General features: G+C 53.2%; 1 pseudogene; it reads right to left on the bottom strand.

The window, feature by feature from the left end:
- Nucleotides 1-20,335, bottom strand: part of LOC136303664 (zinc finger protein 208-like) — a 179,681-nt pseudogene that overhangs the window by 6,800 nt on the left and 152,546 nt on the right.

Here is a 20,335-nt window from a genome sequence, read left to right as displayed (position 1 = left end):
TGCATTGACTTTGAAGGTCCCTCTGCCCAAGTCCATCTCCGGAAGTGACCAGACATCTGGGGTCCATAAAAACCTCCCAAACACCAAGATTCAGTCCTGAAAATGCCTCCCAGGAATTCTCTGTCTCTGGCCTCTCCCCTTTGGTGTTCGGGGGTTACCCCCTGTCCCAGCTGCTGGGAGTCAGGCTTGTATTAGAGGTCCCTTGTCTACTTGGTTCCCACCCTCCCCAGAAATCCAAAAAACTCCCCCCTCTCGTGTCTCCCCGTTTAGGGATGCTGGGGGGTTTTGGGGTCCCAGAGTCCATTCTCCCGCAGTTCTCTGCTTTGGGGTGCAGGGGGTCCAAGGAGTCCCCCCTGCCCCTCTCCAGGCTGTTGAGGGTCCCGCCAATGGCGGTGCTCCCCCCTCTCTGGGCTCCCCACTTTGGGCTCCTGGGGGGCACAGGGCTCTGCTCCTCCAGGCTGCCTCTGACGGCAGCCAACACTGGGACCCCCCAGTGTCCCCTCAAAGGGCATTTTCTGCTCAGCTTTGGAGTTTTTCATTCTCAAAATATCCCCTCCGAAAAAACCCAACCCAGGGACCACCCAGGATATCTGGGTCGAGCTCCCCCTCCCTGGTCACCTGTGGGATGGGGCGTGATGATGCCACGGGCCGAGGGCTGTGAATTCAGAGAGCGCTCGACCTCGTGGTCCTTCTCCTTTTCTTGACCCTCCTTTGTCCCTCCTCTTCTTCCTTCTCCCGCTCCTCCCCTTCCATCCATCCTTCCTCCTCCTCCTCCCTAACCCCACCTCCTTCCCGTACTTCCATCCCTTCTCGCTCTTCTTCTCCATCTCTCCTCTCCCAGCCCTCCTCCTCCGCCAGGAGCAGGCACACCCCGGTGCCCCGTTCCCGAAGCCCTGGCGGCCGCGGGAGGAGCGGGGATGGAGCCGGGACAGGTCGGGATGGGCAGCGCGGGGCTCTCGGCTGCTCCCACCCGCTGGGGCCGGGGGGAACCCGGCCCGGGGAAAAGGAGAGGGAAACTGGGAAAACTGGGCGCTTAACATCCACGTTGGGCCTTGCTGGGGACCCTGGCTGGGCACTTCCAGCCCTTGGGGCTCCTTCCGGGAGGGGGGAACACAGAGAGGGCTGGGGGATCCCAGGAGTGGTATCACTGGGAGTGACTGGGTTATACGGGGATCGTGCTGGGAGGAGCTTAGCCCATGGTGGGGGAGACTGCAATCACACCGAGGGAGACTGGGATCATACTGGCATCATACTGGGAATGAGTAGGAGCCTGCAGGGCCAATTAAGACGATGCTGTGGGCAAATGGGATGTACTGGGATTGACTGGGATCATGCTGAGTGTGACCAGGAGCAGCTGTGAGCAACTGGGATCATGCTAGGAGCAACTGGGAGGAACTGGGAGTGACTGGGTGTGTGCTGGGGCTGATTGGAAGCAACTGGGCTTATACTGGGAGGGACTGGGATCATGCTGGAGGTGACTTGGATCATACTGGCAGTGAGTGACTACACTGAGGCTGACTAGGAATGGTTGTGAGCAAACGGGATCATGCTGGAAGTAGCTGGGAGGAACTGGTAGTGAGGGAACTGGGGGAGAGTGTTTTTTTCCTTTGGAACCTCTGCACGTTGTGATTTCACAGCCAGAACAGAACACCTCCCAGCCAGTGCTGCTTCTTGAGATGTCACAGTCACCTGTGACTTTGCAAGGAGTGGGGCAGTGATTTACTCTGGTGCCCATGAAATCACAAGGAACAAAGCTGTCATGTTCTCTGGCGCCTGTGACATCACAGTGACCAGGGCTCTGATGTGCTCTGGTGCCTGTGATAACGGAAGGAGCAGGGCTGGCTGTAATGTGCTCTTGTGCCTGTGATATCACAAGGAGAGGGATTGGCTGTGATGTGCACTGCTTCCCATGACATTGCAAGGAGCAGGGCTGTCAGGTACTCTGGTTCCTGTGACATCACAAGGAGCAGGGCTGGGATTTACTCTGGTGCCTGTGATGTCACAAGGAGCAGGGCTGGGATTTACTCTGGTGCCTGTGATGTCTCAAGGTGCGGGGCTGGCTGTGATGTGCAGGAAATGAGAGACACGGGCTCCGCTACGTCAGCAAAGCAAAGCGAGTTTAGTACACAAGTTCACCAGTATTCATAGGTCTCTACGTTCTGTACAAAATTTTCCACTCAGACCCCTTTGCCCTTGTTCCTTCAGTAACACAATCTTTTCTATTATCAAGTCCTTCTTACATTCTTGCACTAGCAATAGCCTTGTTACTTTCTCTCTCGTCAGAGCGGTCAGCGTGATCAGACATGGTGTCTTCACTTTTGTTCTTGCCTTGAGTTTATCTCTCCCACGGCTTTCACTGTACCAGGGCCAAAGGGTCTGCCGGTGCCACCCAGCTCAGCTTCTGTAGCTGTCTGATTTTCCACAGTGATGTGCTCTGATGCCTGTGCCATCCCAAGAAGATGGGCTGTGATGTTCTCTGGTTCCTTTGATGTCACAAGGAGCAGGGTTGTCAGGTAGCCCTGGTGCCTGTGACATCACAAGGAGCGGTGCTGTGATATGCTCTGGTGGCTGTGACAACACGTGGAGCATGGCTGTGATGTGCATTGGTGCCTGCCTGTGACATCAAGCAGAGAGAGGACACATTTCACAGTCCTCTGGTGCCTGTGAAATCACAAGGAGCAGGGCTGTGATGTGCTCTGGCACCTGTGGCATCACAAGGAGAGGGACTGTGCCCAGTGAGCTCCACTCCCTGCTGATCCCTGGCACATGCTGTCCCTGCAGGACCCCTGTGCTTTCCTGGCAGCTCTCAAATCCCTCCAGACAAACATTCCCCTGCCATCAGCCCTGGCACAAGCTGTAGAGCCCCAGGAAGGTTCAGCACAGACCATTCACCATCTGATGGGCGCTGGCCACCAACAAGCAAAACCTGAGTCTCTTGTAGGCTGCAGTGGGACCCTGATCTCATCCCACTGAGCCCTGGAGGAACAAGGAACACAAGGAGCCTCTTGAGAGTTCTGAGAGTGACTTTGGAGGGACAGCAAAGCTTTCCGTGGCCCAGCACAGAGCCCTGGGCCGCAGGACCCTGCTCTGCACGACAGCCCTGGGCACCCCTGGCTGCAGCCCCGGCTGCTCAGCCCTGCAGCAGAGCCCGGCAGCAGGGAGCTGCCCTGTGCTGTGCCTCGGGTGGTGCAGCAGGGACACCCAGCCCTGCCCTAGGGCCACATCCCTGCCCAGCAGCAACTCTGAGAGTCCTCCTGGAAGGGCCTCAGAGCTGTGGGATGTGCCAGCTTCAGGAGATCCCTGCAGGAGCTGCAGCTTCTCTTCCCCCAGCCAGAGAGTGACTGTTCCCGACACTGTGAGGATTTCTCCTCTAGTGAGCCCTCAGTGAGCTCTGCTCCGTGCTGCCAGCCCAGGCTGAGTTGAGCCCCTCAGTGCCTGTGTGCTGTGCCCGGGGTGGCTGCAGGCAGTGCCCCAGCCCTGCTGGGCTGTGCACAGGAGCTGCTCCTGGGCAGAGCTGTCTCTCTGCAGCGCTGCCCTTGCCAGGAGCTGCCTCTGTGCCAGGAGCCCGGCCCAGCTCAGCAGCACAGACACAGCACAAGGACTTTCATGACCCTCTTGGGGTTTGTACTGAGGCTCTCAACATCAGTCCCTGAGAGGGAGCTGAAGAAACCTCTCCTGAGCTCCCAGTCAGAATGCAACTCCAAAGTTTCTTGAAGTTTTAATGGGTCCTGCTGAGGGGCATGACCGAGAAAGTGTCCCCAGGCCCCAGCCAGAGCAGAGAAGTGCAGGCAGTGATGACAGGTGGGGACAAAGAGAAGCCAAGTCTGGGCGTCCTGGGGCACAGCAGCCTCTGTGCCACCAAGGGCTGTGAGCAGACACCTTGTCCTGAGGCCCTGGGGCCTCCTGGCACAGCCTCAGCAAGGCTGGGCACTGTCAGTCCCTTGTCCTGCCCTCAGCATCCCCCTCCCATCCCAGTGGCCTCAAGGATCTGCTGGAAGGAGTCCCTGGGGAGCCTTGGTCAGGAATGGCCCTGGTGGGGCTTCTAAGGGCCTGCAGGTTTTTCAAAGGACTTTGGGTTTTGCTTCTGCCTTGGAGTCTCTGAGAGGTTTGTGCATTCATGGCCTCCAATTATCTGCTATAATTACTCCCCTGAGATTCTTACTCAGTAACAACATTCAGGGGGCTCATTAATGCTTTGAGATACTCAAGGTGTTTAAGGCACTTTGGATTTTCCTTTCCACACTGAGTCTCTGAGAGGTTTTTGTGCAATCCTGGCCTCCAATTTTCTCCTTCAAGGACTCCATGAGGAGCCTGTGTTGGGGATGGACCTCAGTGGAACTCATTAATTCCTCGAGACACTCTGGGTTTGTGCTCTGACTCTGACTCCTGGAAAGGTTTGTGCCATCTCCTCTCAGGCCATGAGGGCTCAGCAGCAAATGCACCATGGGGCTCATTAAGATCAAACAAGTCCTGACACACCATGGCTCTGCCCTGATCTCTCTCTGTTGTAGTGCAGTTCACTAGGGAGCTTTCCTACTGCAGTTATGGAGGAATATTTCAAAGAGCTTCTAAGAAAGACACATTCTTATTTTAAAGGGTGTATTTTTCTCTTTAGAGAAGAGGTGATTGCAACATTCACTGACTGGTATTGATCCAGGGACTCTCGTAAGCAGGTCTGGCGTGCTCAGAGAAGCTGTGCCTTGATGTCTGACCCAGTGTGGAGAACCTTGCTCCACATTCCCCAACCCCCTCCTGTCTCTGCTCAGTCACCTGGGATCTGCTTTGTTCAGAGAACTGGCTGTACACAGGCAAAAAGGTGTTTTATTTTATTTTTTTAAAATTTTTTAAGCAATCTAAACCTCCTAAGGTTCCCCATTACAAACAGGTACCTTCCTCAAGGGTGTGCCAAGCCCAAGCTGCCACTAATGAGGTTCCCCTTCCCCAGGGCAGAACCCCACAAGGAATGTTTTGCACCTTTGGATTCCTTGGTTCCACGAGGCCTTGTTGTGTCACAATGGTCTCCTCGGATCCACAGTGTCACAATGGTCCCTTGGCTCCATGTGGCCCCACAGTGTCACAGGGGCTTCCTTGGTTCCATGGGCCCCAAAGTGTCAGAGTGGTGTCTCCTTCTTCCTACAGACACCAGCAGCAAACCCCACTGCCAGGGCCAAATGCCTGGAAGAAGGAGGAAAGGGGGAACATTTGGAGTGATGCTTTTTGTCTTCCCAGGTCACAGGGACGTGGGGTGGGGCCCTGCTGTCCTGGGGATGGCTGAACACTGGCCTGCCCATGGGAGGGGGTAAGAGACAACAGCCTTGAGAGAGAGACAACAGTGGAGAGGTCAGGCAGAAGGCTGGGTTTAAAAGACCGTCATCAGCACAGGAAGCATCACTCTAAGGCATTCTGTTGAAAGCTGACATTTCAGGGCTTTCTTGTATATACAGAGATGGATGAGCAAATAGCAAGTGGAACAGCGTCAGCTTTCTCTGTGCCCTGAGAAGAGCTGTAATCTTTTCAGCAGTGTGCCCTTGCTTAGGGCGAGGATGTCAGACTTCAGCAGCCTTCGCTCTCCTGGGGGGCTTCTCTTCACAGGCAGGCGCTAAAAGCGGAATAAAACAGCGGCGTAAGGCGCAGCACAAAGGAAGCCCCGGGGCTAATCATTTTAAACACCGCCCTTGCAGTGACATTTCCCGAGTGATCCTCAGCACCCCGGGCCGCAAACAAACCCCGCTCGGGGCGAGCACAAGATCCGCGCCCAGCGCTGAGCAACAGCTCGGGCCCAGCAGGGCCTGGGAGGAGGCGGGGGCGAGCCCCGGGCCGGCTTCCAGAGGGGCTTCGGGGCTGGGGGCGAGGGCGCCGAGCGCCCTGCCCGTGTCCCCCTCGGCTCCGCGGCCCCACGGGGCAGAGGCCGGTGCCGGGGCTCGGTCCCTGCTGCCACCAGGGCGCTGCCGAGGGCTCCCCGCCCGCCGGCGCCGGGCCCGCGCTGAGGGAGCGGCGCCGCCATTGCTGCCGCCCTCAGGGGCTCTGAGGGGAGCGCGGCTGCCGCCAGCCCCGCTCGGCTGCGGGGAGAAACGGAGAGTAAAGAGAGAGAATAAACAGAGAATAAAGAGAGAAAACAGAGAGAGAGAGGGTAGAGAGAGGATAGAGAGAGAATAGAGAGAGAGACAGAATAAAGAGTAAAGAGAATAAAGAGAGAGACAATAAAGAGAGAGACTAGAGAGTAAAGAGAGAGTAAAGAGAAAACAGAGAGAGGGTAAAGAGAGAATAAAGAGAGAGTAAAGAGAGAATAAAGAGAGTAAAGAGAGAAAGAGACAATAAAGAGACTAGAGAGTAAAGAGAGAGAAAAGAGAGAATAATGAGAGAGGGAATAAGAGAGAATAAAGATAGAGAGGATAAAGAAGGTGCAAATAAAGACAGAGAAAAGAGAATGATGCCTATGTAACTTGGGCCAAAGTTACAAGACGCTTATACAGTTTGAGTTATAAGATATATAATATATAACATAACCTGAATCATAACTTTTTATATCTATATAACCTGAATCATACCTTTCTATACAATGTAATAGCTACCGCATTGTTAACTAGTGTCTTAACACTTAAATAAACAGAAACTCAGCAGGTGAATAATTTCAAAATAGACAAGTATAGCTATACTGGGAAGCAGCAGCATGTACTAATGGGAAATTGGCAAATGTAAATCCAATTAGCTACAAAATGGAGAATTTAGACCGGTTAGATCCAGAAAGACCAAGGAACACCATAACTGCATGTGTTTGATGATGTGTTGTATAGGTACAACCTTACAAAGGGAAGGCGTTGTAAAATCATGGCTCAGGGCTCCTACTTTGGCCAAGCAGAAGAGGGCTATGGGAAAGTGACTCAACTGAATTAAAGGTAGAAAAACAAGTTATGTAACCATATCGTGTTCACATTGTGGGGTATGGTGGTCGGTTGAAATATGTTTGTTATGATTTAAAACTGTGTAGCTAATAATAAGTGCTTTAAAAGGCCAGGGTTTTGGAATAAAGCAGCTCTCCTTTGCACCTGCCTGGGGACCCTGCATCACTCCGGACCCTCGCCTCACCATGATGTTATAATGACGCCGCAATATTAAACAATAATTACTGTGTAAATGAACCACAGCACATGACAAGGGTGGGTGAGATAGGTGGAGATATCCCCCTCACCACCAGCACTGCAATAAACAAATACCTGCTCTATAGACACCAGTCTATGGGGATTTATTTCCAGCCTTTTTCAGGCATCAAGGGAGAGAATAAAGAGAGGGAATAAAGACAGAGAGTGTAATGACAGAGAGGATAAAGACAGAGAGAGAAAAGACAGACATTGCTGCTAAAGAACATCTGAGCAGTCCCAAACACCTTTGGACAGTGGCCCCAATGGCCACGCTTGGGGGTGTCACCATGGCCAAGCAGGTCAGAAATCCCCTGTGGAGATACCTGGAGTGGTTGAGTGAGATGGGACACCAGACACACAGGATTTAGTCTCACCGGGATAAAGAAATAATTTTTTTGGTCTATTTGGGATAGAAAATGACTTTCAATTGCATTAGTCTGTTGTACATGGGGTTCAAAAGGCATAATAAATACTAAAATGAAATAATGATGAATACCTGTGGTTCTAAAGGCATAAAGTAGTTAGGAGCAACATATCTACTGATAAAAGATTTAATAAAAGAAAAGCTATAGTATTAAGAATCTTCTGCAGTTTTCTCAGTGGTTCACAGAATCACAGAATGACTAGGTTGGAAGAGACCTCCAAGATCATGGAGTCAAATCCATGCCCATACAACTCAACTAGACTATGGCACTGAGTGCCACATCCAGTCTTTTTTTAAACACATCCAGGGATGTGACTCCACCACCTCCTTGGGCAGATCATTCCAGTACTTTGTTATTCTTTCCATGGAAAACCTTTTCCTAATATCCAACCTATATTTCCCTTGGTGCAGCTTGAGACTGTGTCCTCTTGTTCTGTTGCTTGCTGCTTGGTGAAAGAGACCAACCCCCACCTGACTACAGCCACCTTTCAGGAGATTGTAGAGGGTGATAAAGTCACCTCTGAGTCTCCTTTTCTCCAGTCTAAACAACCCCAGCTCCCTCAGTCATTCCTCACAGGGTTTGTGTTCCAAGCCCCTCACCAGCCTCGTTGTCTCCTCTGGATGTGTTTGAGCATCTCAATGTCCATCCTAAACTGAGGGGCCAGAGCTGGACACAGCACTCGGGGTGTGGCCTCACCAGTGCCAAGTACAGGGGAAGAATGACCTCCCTGCTCCTGCTGGCCACACCATTCCTGATCCAGGCCAGGTGTCACTGGCCTTCCTGGCCATGTGGGCACACTGCTGTCTCATGTCTCCTTTGTTTTTAAGGGCTGCTTCCCGAGGAACTCTCTGAATAAGTCTCCTAAAGAGGCCAAATTCTTCCCTCTGGAAGTCCAATGTAAAAATCTCATTGGTGTTCCTCCTGGTTTTGCCAAATATCGAGAATTCTATAATTTCATGATCACTGTGCCCCAAGCAGCCTCCAACCACCACATCTCCCACCAGCCCATCTCTGCAAACAACAGATCTAACATAGTCCCTCCCCTGGTGGGCTCACTCACCAGCTGCAGCAAAAAGTTGCTCTCCACACACTCTAAAAACTTCCTGGACCGCCTCTTTGCTGCTGTATTAAGTTCCCAGCAGATGTCTGGCAGGTTGAAGTCACCTACAAGAACAAGGGTTGATGATCCTGAAACATTCTCCAGCTACTTAAAGAGTAAGTTGTCCACTTCTTCCTCCTGGTTGGGCGGATGATAACAAACTCCCAGTAGGATGTCAGCCTTGTTGGCTTTCCCCTTAATTCTTACCCATAGGCATTCAACCCCAGTACCCCAGTACAGCCCAATCCCTCCGAGTGATGCCGCTCCTGGGATCCCCCAGCCCTCTCTGTGTCCCCCCCTCTCGGATCTCCAGGCTCCAGAGGGGAGCCCCAAGGGCTGGAAGTGGCCAGTCAGGGTCCCCAGCAAGGCCCAGTTTGGATGTGCAGCGCCCAGTTTTCCCAGTTTCCCTCTCCTTTTCCCCGGGTCGGGTTCCCCCCGGCCCCAGCGGGTGGGAGCAGCCGAAAGCCCCGCGCTGCCCATCCCGACCTGTCCTGGCTCCATCCCCGCTCCTCCCGCGGGCTGCCAGGGCTTCGGGAACGGGGCACCCAGGGTGTGCCTGCTCCTGGGGGAGGTGGAGGAGGAGGGATGGAAGAGGAGGGGATGAAGGAGGAGAATGAGAAGGGATGGAAGTACATGAGGAGTGTGGATTGGGGAAGAGGAGAAGCAGTGATGGAAGAGGAGGAGCGGGAGCAAGAGGAGGGACAAAGGAGGGTCAAGAAATAGAGAAGGAAGGTGGAGATTGAGCACTCCCTGAATTCAAAGCCCCCCACCCCTGGGATCATCACCCCCCATCCCACAGGTGACCAGGGAGGGGGAACTCGGGCCGCATATCCTGGGTGGTCCCTGGGTTGGATTTTTTTGGGAGTGGATATCTTGAGAATGAAACCTCCAAAGCTGAGTGGAAAATGCCCCTTGGGGGGGACATTGGGGGGTCCCAGTGGCAGCTGCTGGCAGAGGCAGCCTGGAGGAGCAGAGCCCTGTGTCCCCCAGGAGCCCAAAGTGGGGAGCCCAGAGAGGGGGCAGCACCATGATTTGTGGGACCCTCAACAGCCTGGAGAGGGGCAGGGGGGACTCCTTGGACCCCCTGCACCCCAATGCAGAGAATAAGGGGAGAAGGGACTCGGGAACCCCATAAAACCCTCAGCATCCCTACATGTGTAGAGCGAAGAGGGTGGAGCTTTCTGGATTTCTGGTACTCACAGCAACCTGGGGAGTGCAGGGACGAAGTAGATGGGGAACCCCAATACAAGCCTGACCCCCAGCAGCTGGGACAGGGGGAAAATTTGGGAGGTTTTTATAGACCCCAGATGTCCGGTCACTTCTGGAGATGGACTTAGGCAGAGGGACCTTCAAAGTCAGTGTACTCATCCTGTGTTTTTCCCCAGACCAGGATTTCCCATTCCCAAACCTTGGCCAGATGAAGGAGAAGGATGCAAGGAAGAGGAAGATGCCCCGGGACAGCCAGGCAGGTGAGGAGGAAGTCAGTGCTCCTTTCCCCCTCTCTCCTGCTCCATCTCCCAGCCCAGCCTGGCCCCTGGCTGCAGGACAACCCCCCTGCCAACGCCGTCCTGCTGGGGATGAACTGAGGGGATCTGCTTCCCCTTCCCTCTGGCATGGAGGCAAATCCCATCCTCTCCTTGTCCTTTCTTCCCCAGAGATTGAGCTGAGGATGGAGACCAGGGAGGACAAATCCCCATGTCAGAACCTCATGGAAGAGGCTGTTTTGAGCAGCTCCACAGTGCAGGAATCCAACGGGGAGGAAAAGCCCCAGTGATCCTGCAGGAGAAGGGGCTGCAAACCCATCCCAGGGTGCTCTGAGGAGGAAAGACCCACTCTGTGCCAGGAAGTCGGCCGGAGATCAAGCCAGAGCTCAGACCTGGTGGTCCGTGACAGGGAGGGACCCTAAAAGTGTTCTAAGTGTGGGAAGAGCTTTAGCAAAAACTCCCATCTGACCCTCCACCAGAAGATCCACACTGGGGAACAGCCCTACAAGTGTGGGGAATGTGGGAAGAGCTTCAGAGACAGCTCCGACCTGATCTGCCACCACAGGACCCACACTGGGGAGAGGCCTTATGAGTGCTTGGAATGTGGGAAGAGCTTCAGCCGGAGTTTCAGTCTGACTGTCCACCAGAGGACCCACACCAGGGAGAGGCCCTAGGAGTGTTCTGAGTGTGGGAAGAGGTTTCAGACCAGCTCCAGGCTCCTCCTGCACCAGCGGTTTCACAGAGAGGAGAGGCCCTTCCACTGTCCCAACTGCGGGAAGGGATTCAAGCAAAACTCCAACTTCATCCCCCATTAGAGGACCCACACTGAAAAGAGCCTTGGTGATCCACAATCCCGAGTATCCACATTGGGAGGTCCTTTTGTTTTGTCTCTAATTACCTTTCGATTCATCTCCATTCCTTTAAAACACACAAAAGTGGAGTAAAAACCAACAAACTCATCAAAGGCATCTGAAGTCTCACTTTTTACTAGTGTTTTGGGGGAATCTTGGATTCAGGGAGATACTTGGGAGGATATGGGGGGTTTGGGGGGCATTTGGTGTACTTGTCTCCATTCTTTGGCACTCAAAAGGCAAGAGGGATTTATCTGTCACCTCAGAACCACTCAATGCCACTGAAAACTACTCAGTCCCACCCCAAAATTACTTGATTCCACAGGCCCTTGGGATGGAATGGGATTGCAAGGGGTTTGGATGAAGTGGGATGCAAATCAGGAGGGGTGAGGTGGGCATTGTGTGGGGTGGGATGGGGATTGGGAGGAGTGGGATGGGAGAAATAGAACCTGGTCTTGATGTCCAGGAGGGGTGAAATGGGTTGGGATTGGACTGGGGAGGTGGAATGGGGGCTGGAATGAGATAGCCCAAGTTTGGGGATGACAAGGAGAGGGGGAACCTATTCCTGAGTGAGTTTTTGGGTATTCCACATTCCTGAAGGGACTTTGGTGCATCCCACATTTCTGAGACAGTTTTGGGGGTGTTCCTGAGAGCAGCTCCATGCAGTCCCATTGCCAGGGGTGGGTGCCTTGGGCATGAGCTCAGAGCTGCAGCCAGAGTCCATTGCCTCAGTGCTGGAGAGCAGAGAAATGATGAATGGCCCCAGACATCTCCAGGGTGTGTTTGGGGGTCAGGGCAAGTTCTGTGTAGGTGGGGTGGTCACTGCCCCAGCCCCAGCCACGGCAGCCTCTGCTCCAGCCCCAAAGTGGCTGCCAACCCAGTGCTGTTCTTTTGGTCAATTAAGTTTAAGGTGTAAGTTAAGGTTAAGGTAGAAGTTAAGTCCTGTTCAGTTTGAGCTGTGTTAAGCTTTTAGGCCGTGTTCCTTTTATCCGTGCCCTCACTCTCCTCTTGTCCCACACACACAGGGACAGTTCTCAGTTCGTTTCTGGTTTGATTGCCTGGATTTGGTTTGGTTTTCTTGTTCCTTTGCTTCCTTGGTGTGCCTGAAGCATCCAGTCAGGGATAGAGTGACTCTTGCCAAGGACCTTTGTCATGCCTCACCACCTGTGCTCCTAATTGGTGATTTTTGTCAAATATGCTGGTCTGCTAAACTTATAAAGCTGCATTAACCCTGTGGGCGGATGGGCATTTTGTGGCCATTTTCCAGATCTGCCCCTTGGAGGCCTCCAATAAAGATCAGCCTTTCTATTACCTCCTCTATAATATTGTCTCCAAAGGGTGTTTATTTCTAGGTTCTGTAAGGCATCAACGCAGCGGGGCCTCCTGGCACCCAGGAGACCACTGTGACACAATGACATCTTGGGGAGCCAAGTGTCAGCTGAAAACACAGCGGGGCCTCAGGGAAGCCAGGGGCCACTTGGACAGTGCCAGGGCACGTGGAACTCAGTGTCCACTGTGACACAGCACAGCCCCATGGAACTCAGCAGACCACTGTGACAACATGGAATCTCACGGATGCAAGGCTCTGCTTGGGCAAAGTGGGGCCTCCTCAGACACAGGTGTCCCTTGGACATTGCCAGCTCTTGTATAACCCAGTGCCCCTTGTGACTCAGTGCCGCCTCATGGAACTGTCTTGGGGATGGTTCATTTGCCATCACCATTTTGGGTTGGTTTTTGTTTTGTGTCTGGAATAGTCACTGCCTCCCCTCTCCTGGCTCTGGGAATATCCTGATGGGTGGAGGGGCAGCCCGGGATCCTGCAGGGGTTGGGGGCCAGGGGCTGCACTTCATTCTGGTTGGGGTGATTGGCTCAGCAGCCACGTGGCACAGTGCATGTGATTTGAGATCCTTTTGCCCTGTGGTCTTGGCATTTTGCTTTTCTCCTCTTGTTTGTTTTCTCCTTTGGCACGGTGACTAGGGCTTGCTGACTTGCTTCTCTGCTCCTCTGCTGCTTGGGAGAGGAAGAATCCTCTGCTCCTGGTGGGCTCTCACAAGGCTTATTCCTCAAATCTGTCCTGGGGGTGGCTCAGGGATGGAGTATGCCATGATCATTTGTGCTTAGCAGGTGGGAACCTTCTGTTATCATGTGTGGAGTCCCTGCAGCCCCTCGACATCTTACCCAGAGTCTGGCCTTGGCAGTACAGACCATAGTTACCTGCCCAGCCTGAGAGAGGGGACTTGCCAGTGGTGCTCTGTAGATGATGGTTTGCCCCAGTTTCTCCCCTCCCTAACGCCCCTGGCCCTTTGGTTTCTCCATTCCTCCGTGTCTCCATGGGTTGTGGGACCCCGGTGACTGGCCCCATTTTCCCTATGGGACACTGACCTTTCCTGCCCTTTGCTCCACCTCCATGCCTCAAGGTCTTTGGCTGCTGAACCTCATACTTAAGCCTGAGACCGGCACATGTTCACTCCTTTTGCCCTGGATTTCCCTTTGGCTCCTGGAAATAAACCTGGCTGGAAGTGATCTAGTGCAAGGGCCTTCTGCCTCTCCTTGCTGAGCTAGCCGTGTGGTGTGTGTGGACGTTTGAGCTTGACTGCTTTGCCTGAGTGACTTTTCCTCTGGAGAGGCTTATTTGGTCTAGGCTCTAGCTCCATTCCTAAATAACACGACGTTACAACCATGGTGGTGTTGGTTCTGTTCCGTTCTCTATGTATTTTATAGTGAAGAACTGGTCTTCCTTTTGCTACAGTTTTTCTTGGGAGCCCTGGAAGTTTGGAATTTGATCCAAGGGAAGCATGGGGGCACTGCTGGACCCTATGGAACCAAGGGGCCAGTGTGATCCTGAGAGGCCCCGTGTATCCAGGGAGACCATTGTGCTTCTCCAGGTCCCCTTGGAATCATGGAGTCCCTTGTGACACTGCTGGGCGCTGTGGACCCAAGGACACCTTTGTGACACTGAGGAACCAAGGACACGTTTGTGACACTGCAGGCCCCCTTGGAACCAAGGGAACATGGAACAGCTCTGGCTGACTTGGCCTCCCAGGGGCTGCCTGAGAGCTCCAGCTGACCTTGGCATGGCGAGGACCGCTTCCCATCTGCCCCTGGAGCTCTCGGGCTCCATGCTTTCCTTCCAATGGAAAAGAACTGTCCTTCTCCACGGACCCATGGCCAAAATTGGCATTTGGCCTCCAAAATTCTGTATATCCAAGGACTGCTTCCAGCCAAAAGCTGCCAGGAGAGAAAAGTCTGTCTGGCTTGGCCTCCTGGAGGCCACGTCTGGCCACCAGATCACCTCTGGTGATCTATCACCAAAACACTGGGGCTCTGTGCTTTTCTTCCTGTGGAAAAAGACTGTCCTTCTTGTCCATGAGCCCATGGTCAAAACTGGGATTTTACCCCCCAGATTCTATCCAAGGATTGCTCCCGGGGAAGAGCTGCAAGGACAGACAAGTCTTGTTGGCCTTGGCCTCCTGGGGACCACGTCTGATCTGCCTTCAAAACACTGGGGCTCTGTGCTTTTCTTCCTATGGAATGAAACATCTTTCATGTCCAAGTGCCCATGGCCAATATTGAGAATCCATCTCCCAAATTCCGTATATCTAGAGATTGTTCCAAGACAGAAACTTCCAGGAGAGACAGGTCTGGCTGCCCTCACTTACTGTGGCCACCTCTCATCTCCTTCCAAAACACTTGGACCTTGTGCTTTTCTTTCATATCCTTGACTGGGCACCCATCGCAAAACTTGGGATTCCGCCTCCCAAATTCCATTCATCCAAGGATTGTTCCCAGACAAAAGTCACCAGTACCGCCAAGTCTAGCTTCCCTTGGCTTCCTGAGGGCCAGCTCTCAGCTGCATTGAAACACTGGGGCTGTGCTTTTCTTCCTATGGAAAAGAACCATCCTTCTCCTCCAGGTGCTCATGGCCAAAATTGGAATTTGGCCTCAAAATTTTCATCTATCCAAGGATTTCTCCCAGGCAAAAGCTGCCAAGATGAACAGGTCTGGCTGACCTTGGCCTCTGGTGGCCACCTTTCATCTTTCAATACTGGGGTTGTGTGGTTTCTCGGGCCAGCTTCCCTGCTATAGGGGAGCAGAAGGGTGTTTTACAACTGCTAAAAAACCAATGGGATGGGGCATATGGTCATCCCGTCCCCCGGCCCGGGAGTCACTGGGCCAGGTGAAAAGCCCAGGCCCCACTGCAGGGAGAGAGCTGGGCTGTCTTCTTACCTCTTCCTTCTGGGGCTGGAAGGGAAAAGGAAGTCCCCGGGGTGATTTTAAGCTTGTGTGACTCAGAGGTGTATATCTATATTTAAGTGGCCAATCCGGCCTTCCATCTTGAAAGTCAGTCACTAATCAGTTTTTTACCACCCGTGCTAAACCAACACACCAGAGGACATTCCTCTGGAGTGAAGTGGCCTCGAGGCACTGTTTGTGCCACTGGAATTGTGCCAGCCCTGAGTGCTAATGATGGTGTTTGTGCTCCCTGGGGTTCATCTCCCCACACACACACACACGATGCACTGCTGAAGTCTCCTCAGCACAGAGCAAACAGGCACTGCTGGCCTGGACCCTTGGTGTCCCTCCATGCAGGGACAAAGATCCTCCTGCAGGTGAGGGCAGAGGCCAGTGCTGCCAATGGTGGTTGCAGGGGCTGCTGTGGGACAATTGCCCTGGGGCACCTTCCCAGGCTGTCCCCAGAGACACAGCCCAGGCCCTGCTCTGCTGCTCCCTCAGTTGCATGCCAGGAGCTCTGGCTGTGCCAGGACACTGCTGTGTGCCCGCCCTGCACACTCCCCCTGTGTCCCAGGCACTGGGCTTTGCTTGGCCAGGGCATTCCTGGAGCATCTTCCTGACAGCAGCTCTGGAGGAGAGCAAAGCCTTCCTGCCCTGCCCTCAGGAGATGCCCTTTGCTGATGGAGCTGCTGTGCTGGAGCCTGGCTGTGTCCCAGCAGTGCCCATGGCCTGTCCCTGCCTGTGGTCACAGCAGGGACACGCAGCAGGACAGTGACCAAGCTGCCGCAGCAGCCCAGCCTTGCACCCACAGAAGGGCTGGGAAGGGGAGTGTGGAGCTGGAAAGAGCAGATGTGGAAAGAGCCAGGGCCATTGCCCCTGACTGTTCTGGCTGTGCTGGGAGCTTCTTTCCTTCACGGCTGCAAAAAATCATTATTTTATTCAGATGCACAGGAAACAAAGCTTTTGAAAGTCATTGAGATACTGAATAATGGCAGATATTCATGTGGAAATACTGTTGCTAATAGTATTCGTTTGTGGAAAATGTGACAGTAGAATGTATTAAGAAAATGCGGAAATGGAAAAACAGGACCAATAGGCTGAGACTGAAATAAGTTACATTCAGAAAGTTCTGCAGAAGAAAAGAGGCAGTTTATTGCTTCTCAAATCCAGTCAGCAGTTTCCTCATGGAATCCATGAGTTCCTTATTCCTCAGGCTGTAGATGGTGCTGGAGGCACCACCAAGTACAGAACTGACAGGGCCAGATCCAGGGATGGGGAAGAGATGGAGGGGGGTTCAGGTGGGCAAATAGATCAGGTGCGCAAATAAACAAGGACACCACAGCCAGGTGAGGGAGGCACAGGATTGACATCACAGACACACATCCCTTTGTGTCTGAGGGGGCCCCACTTTGCCCAAGCAGAGCCTTGCATCCGTGAGATTCCATGTTGTCACAGTGGTCTGCTGAGTTCCATGGGGCTGTGCTGTGTCACAGAGGACACTGAGTTCCACGTGCCCTGGCACTGTCCAAGTGGCCCCTGGCTTCCATGAGGCCCCGCTGTGTTTGCAGCTGACACTTGGCTCCCCAAGATGTCATTGTGTCACAGTGGTCTCCTGGGTGCCAGGAGGCCCCGCTGTGTTGATGCCTTACAGAACCTAGAAATAAAGTAACACCCTTTGGAGACAATATTATAGAGGAGGTAATAGAAAGGCTGATCTTTATTGGAGGCCTCCAAGGGGCAGATCTGGAAAATGGCCACAAAATGCCCATCCGCCCACAGGGTTAATGCAGCTTTATAAATTTAGCAGACCAGCATATTTGACAAAAATCACCAATTAGGAGCACAGGTGGTGAGGCATGACAAAGGTCCTTGGCAAGAGTTACTCTATCCCTGACTGGATGCTTCAGGCACAACAAGGAAGCAAAGCAACTACCAAACCAAACCAAATCCAGGCAATCAAACCAGAAACGAACTGAGAACTGTACCTGTGTGTGTGGGACAAGAGGAGAGTGAGGGCACGGATAAAAGGAACACGGCCTAAAAGCTTAACAGAGCTCAAACTGAACAGGACTTAACTTCTACCTTAACCTTAACTTACAATTTAAACTTCTCAATTTAGCAGAAGAACAGCACTTAACAGTATTTATCTTAACTTATAACCTATTACTAACCATTTATAAAGGAATAGTATTTAACTACCTTATAACTTATCTTAAACCTGAAATTATGGTAAGGCACATCACAAAGCAGTGAATCAGAAAACTCAAAACCATACAACATCAAGTTATCCAGAGGTTGAGAAGAGGAAGTCAGGAGAGGAGCGAGAGGGAGAGAGAGATCCACAGTCACCTTTGGATGCAGCGCCATCTCAGCTGCTGGGAGCTCCGGGGCCGTGGGACGTGTCAGTGTCACACCTGTGTCACAGCCTGGCCTCCTCTGGTCCCTCTCTGGTGGCATTTTTGAGGTGCCAGGGGCAGTCACTCTGGGGCTGGAGCAGAGGCTGCCGTGGCAGGGGCTGGGGCAGTGACAGCCCCACCTACACAGAACTTGCCCTGAGCCCCAAACACACCCTGGAGATGTCTGGGGCCATTCATCATTTCTCTGCTCTCCAGCACTGAGGCAATGGACTCTGGCTGCAGCTCTGAGCTCATGCCCAAGGCACCCACCCCTGGCAACGGGGGTGCATGGAGCTGCTCTCAGGAACCCCCCCCAAACTGTCTCAGAAATGTGGGATGCACCAGAATCCCTTCAGGAATGTGGAATACCCAAAAACTCACTCAGGAACGGGTTCCCCCTCTCTTTGTCATCCCCAACCTTTGGCTGTCTCATTCCAGACTTCACCACACCCTCCCAATCCCCACCGCAATACATCCCACCCCTGCTGGACATCAAGACCCCCTTCCCAAGCTCTATTTCCTCCATTCCACCCCTCCTAAACCCCATCCCACCCATCCCACCTCACCCAATGCCCATCTCACCCCTCCTGATTTACAGCACACTTCACCCAAACCCCTTCCAACTCTGTTCCACTCTAACAGGCTGTGGAATCGAGTAATTTTGGGGTGGAATTGAGTAGTTTTCAGTGGCATTGAGTGGTTTTGAGGTGACAGATAAATCCCTCCTGCCTTTTGAGTGCCAAGCAATGGAGACAACTACACCAAATGCACCCCAAATCCCCCATATCCACCCAAGTATATCACTAAATCCCAGATTCCCATGAAACACTAGTAAAAGGTGAGGCGTTAGATGCCTTTGATGAGTTGGTTGGGTTTCACTCCTATTTTCTGTGTTTTGATAGGATGAAGCTAAATCAAAAGATAATTATAACAATATAAAAGAACCACCAGGCATTTTCCAACAAGGATCATGGGGATTGTGGGCCACCAAGGCTCTTCTCAACGTGGGTCCTCTGATGGGGGATGAAGCTGGAGCAGTGCACGAAGCTCTTCCTCCAGTCAGGGGAACTTGCCGGGGTTCCCTTACTGGTGGCTCCGTTGGTGTCGGGTCAAGGCAGAGCTGTGGGTGAAGCTCTTCCCACACTGGGGACACTCGTAGGGCCTCTCCCCAGTGTGGATGCGCTGGTGGGTGATGAGGGTGGAGTTGTGCTTGAATCCCTTCCCACACTCGGGGCAGCGGAATGGCCTCTCATCCGTGTGAATCCGCTCGTGTATGAGGAGGTCTGAGCTGGTGTGAAACCTCTTCCCACACTTGGGACATTCGTAGGGCCTTTCCCCAGAGTGAATCTTCTTGTGGGAGGACAGGTGGGAGATCCGACTGAAGCTCTTCCCACATTCCAAGCACTCATAGGGCCTCTCCCCAGTGTGGATGCGCTGGTGGGTGATGAGGGTGGAGTTGTGCTTGAATCCCTTCCCACACTCGGGACAGCGGAATGGCCTCTCATCCGTGTGAATCCGCTCATGTATGAACAGGTCTGAGCTGGTGTGAAACCTCTTCCCACACTTGGGACATTCGTAGGGCCTTTCCCCAGTGTGAATCTTCTTGTGGGAGGACAGGTGGGAGATCCGGCTGAAGGTCTTCCCACATTCCAAGCACTCATAGGGCCTCTCCCCAGTGTGGGTCCTCTGGTGGCTGATCAGGTTGGAGCTCTGGATGTAGCTCTTACCACATTCCCCACACTCAAAGGGCCTCTCCCCAGTGTGGATTCTCTGGTGGACAATAAGGCTGGATCTCTGGATGAAGCTCTTCCCACATTCCCCACACTCGAAGGGCTTCTCACCAGAGTGGATCATCGGGTGGACGATCAGGTTCGAGCTCTCACTGAAGCCCTTCCCACATGCCAAGCACTCATAGGGCCACTCCCCAGTGTGGATCATCTGGTGGCGGATCAGGTGGGAGCTTCGCCTGAAGCTCTTCCCACACTCCAAGCACTTGTGGGGCTTCTCCCCATCATGAGGCTGCTCATGGACAAGCTGAGAGATCCGGCTGGATCTCCAGCTGCCTTTCCAGCACAGGTTTGGTCTTTCCTCCTCAGAGCACCCTGGGATGGGTTTGGAGCCCCTCTTCATGTGGCATCTCTGGGGCTTTTCCTCCCTGTTGGATTCCTGCGCCGTGGAGCTGCTCAAAACAGCCTCTTCCATGAGGTTCTGCTGAGGCGATTTGTCCTCCCTGGTCTCCATCCTCAGCTCTTTGTCTGGGGGAGGAAGGAAAAGGAGAGGATGGGATTTGCCTCTGTGCCAGAAGGACGGGGACAGAGATCCCCTCAGTTTGTCCTGAGCAGGACGGCGTCGGTGCGGGGTTGTCCTGTAGCTGGGGCCATGCTGGGCTGGGAGATGGAGCAGGAGAGAGGGGAAAAGGAGCAGTGACTTCCTCACCTGCCTGGGGCTCCCAGGGCATCTTCCTCTTCCTCACAGCCTTCTCCTTTCTCTAGCCAAGGTTTGGGAATGGGAAATCCTGATTAGGTGAAAAACACAGGATGAGTACATTGACCCCCCAGTGTCCCCTCAAGGGGCATTTTCCACTCAACTTTGGAGTTTTTCATTCTCAAAATATCCCCTCCGAAAAAACCCAACCCAGGGACCACCCAGGATATCTGGGCCGAGCTCCCCCTCCCCGGTCACCTGTGGGATGGGGCGTGATGATGCCG

Source organism: Chamaea fasciata, unplaced genomic scaffold (assembly GCF_029207755.1).
Source record: "Chamaea fasciata isolate MVZ Bird 193981 ecotype frontalis unplaced genomic scaffold, bChaFas1.0.hap1 SCAF_40, whole genome shotgun sequence".
NCBI classification, from domain to species: Eukaryota; Metazoa; Chordata; class Aves; order Passeriformes; family Sylviidae; genus Chamaea; species Chamaea fasciata.
The sequence above is the reverse complement of the archived record's forward strand: the minus strand, read 5'-3'. Positions and strand labels throughout refer to the sequence as shown.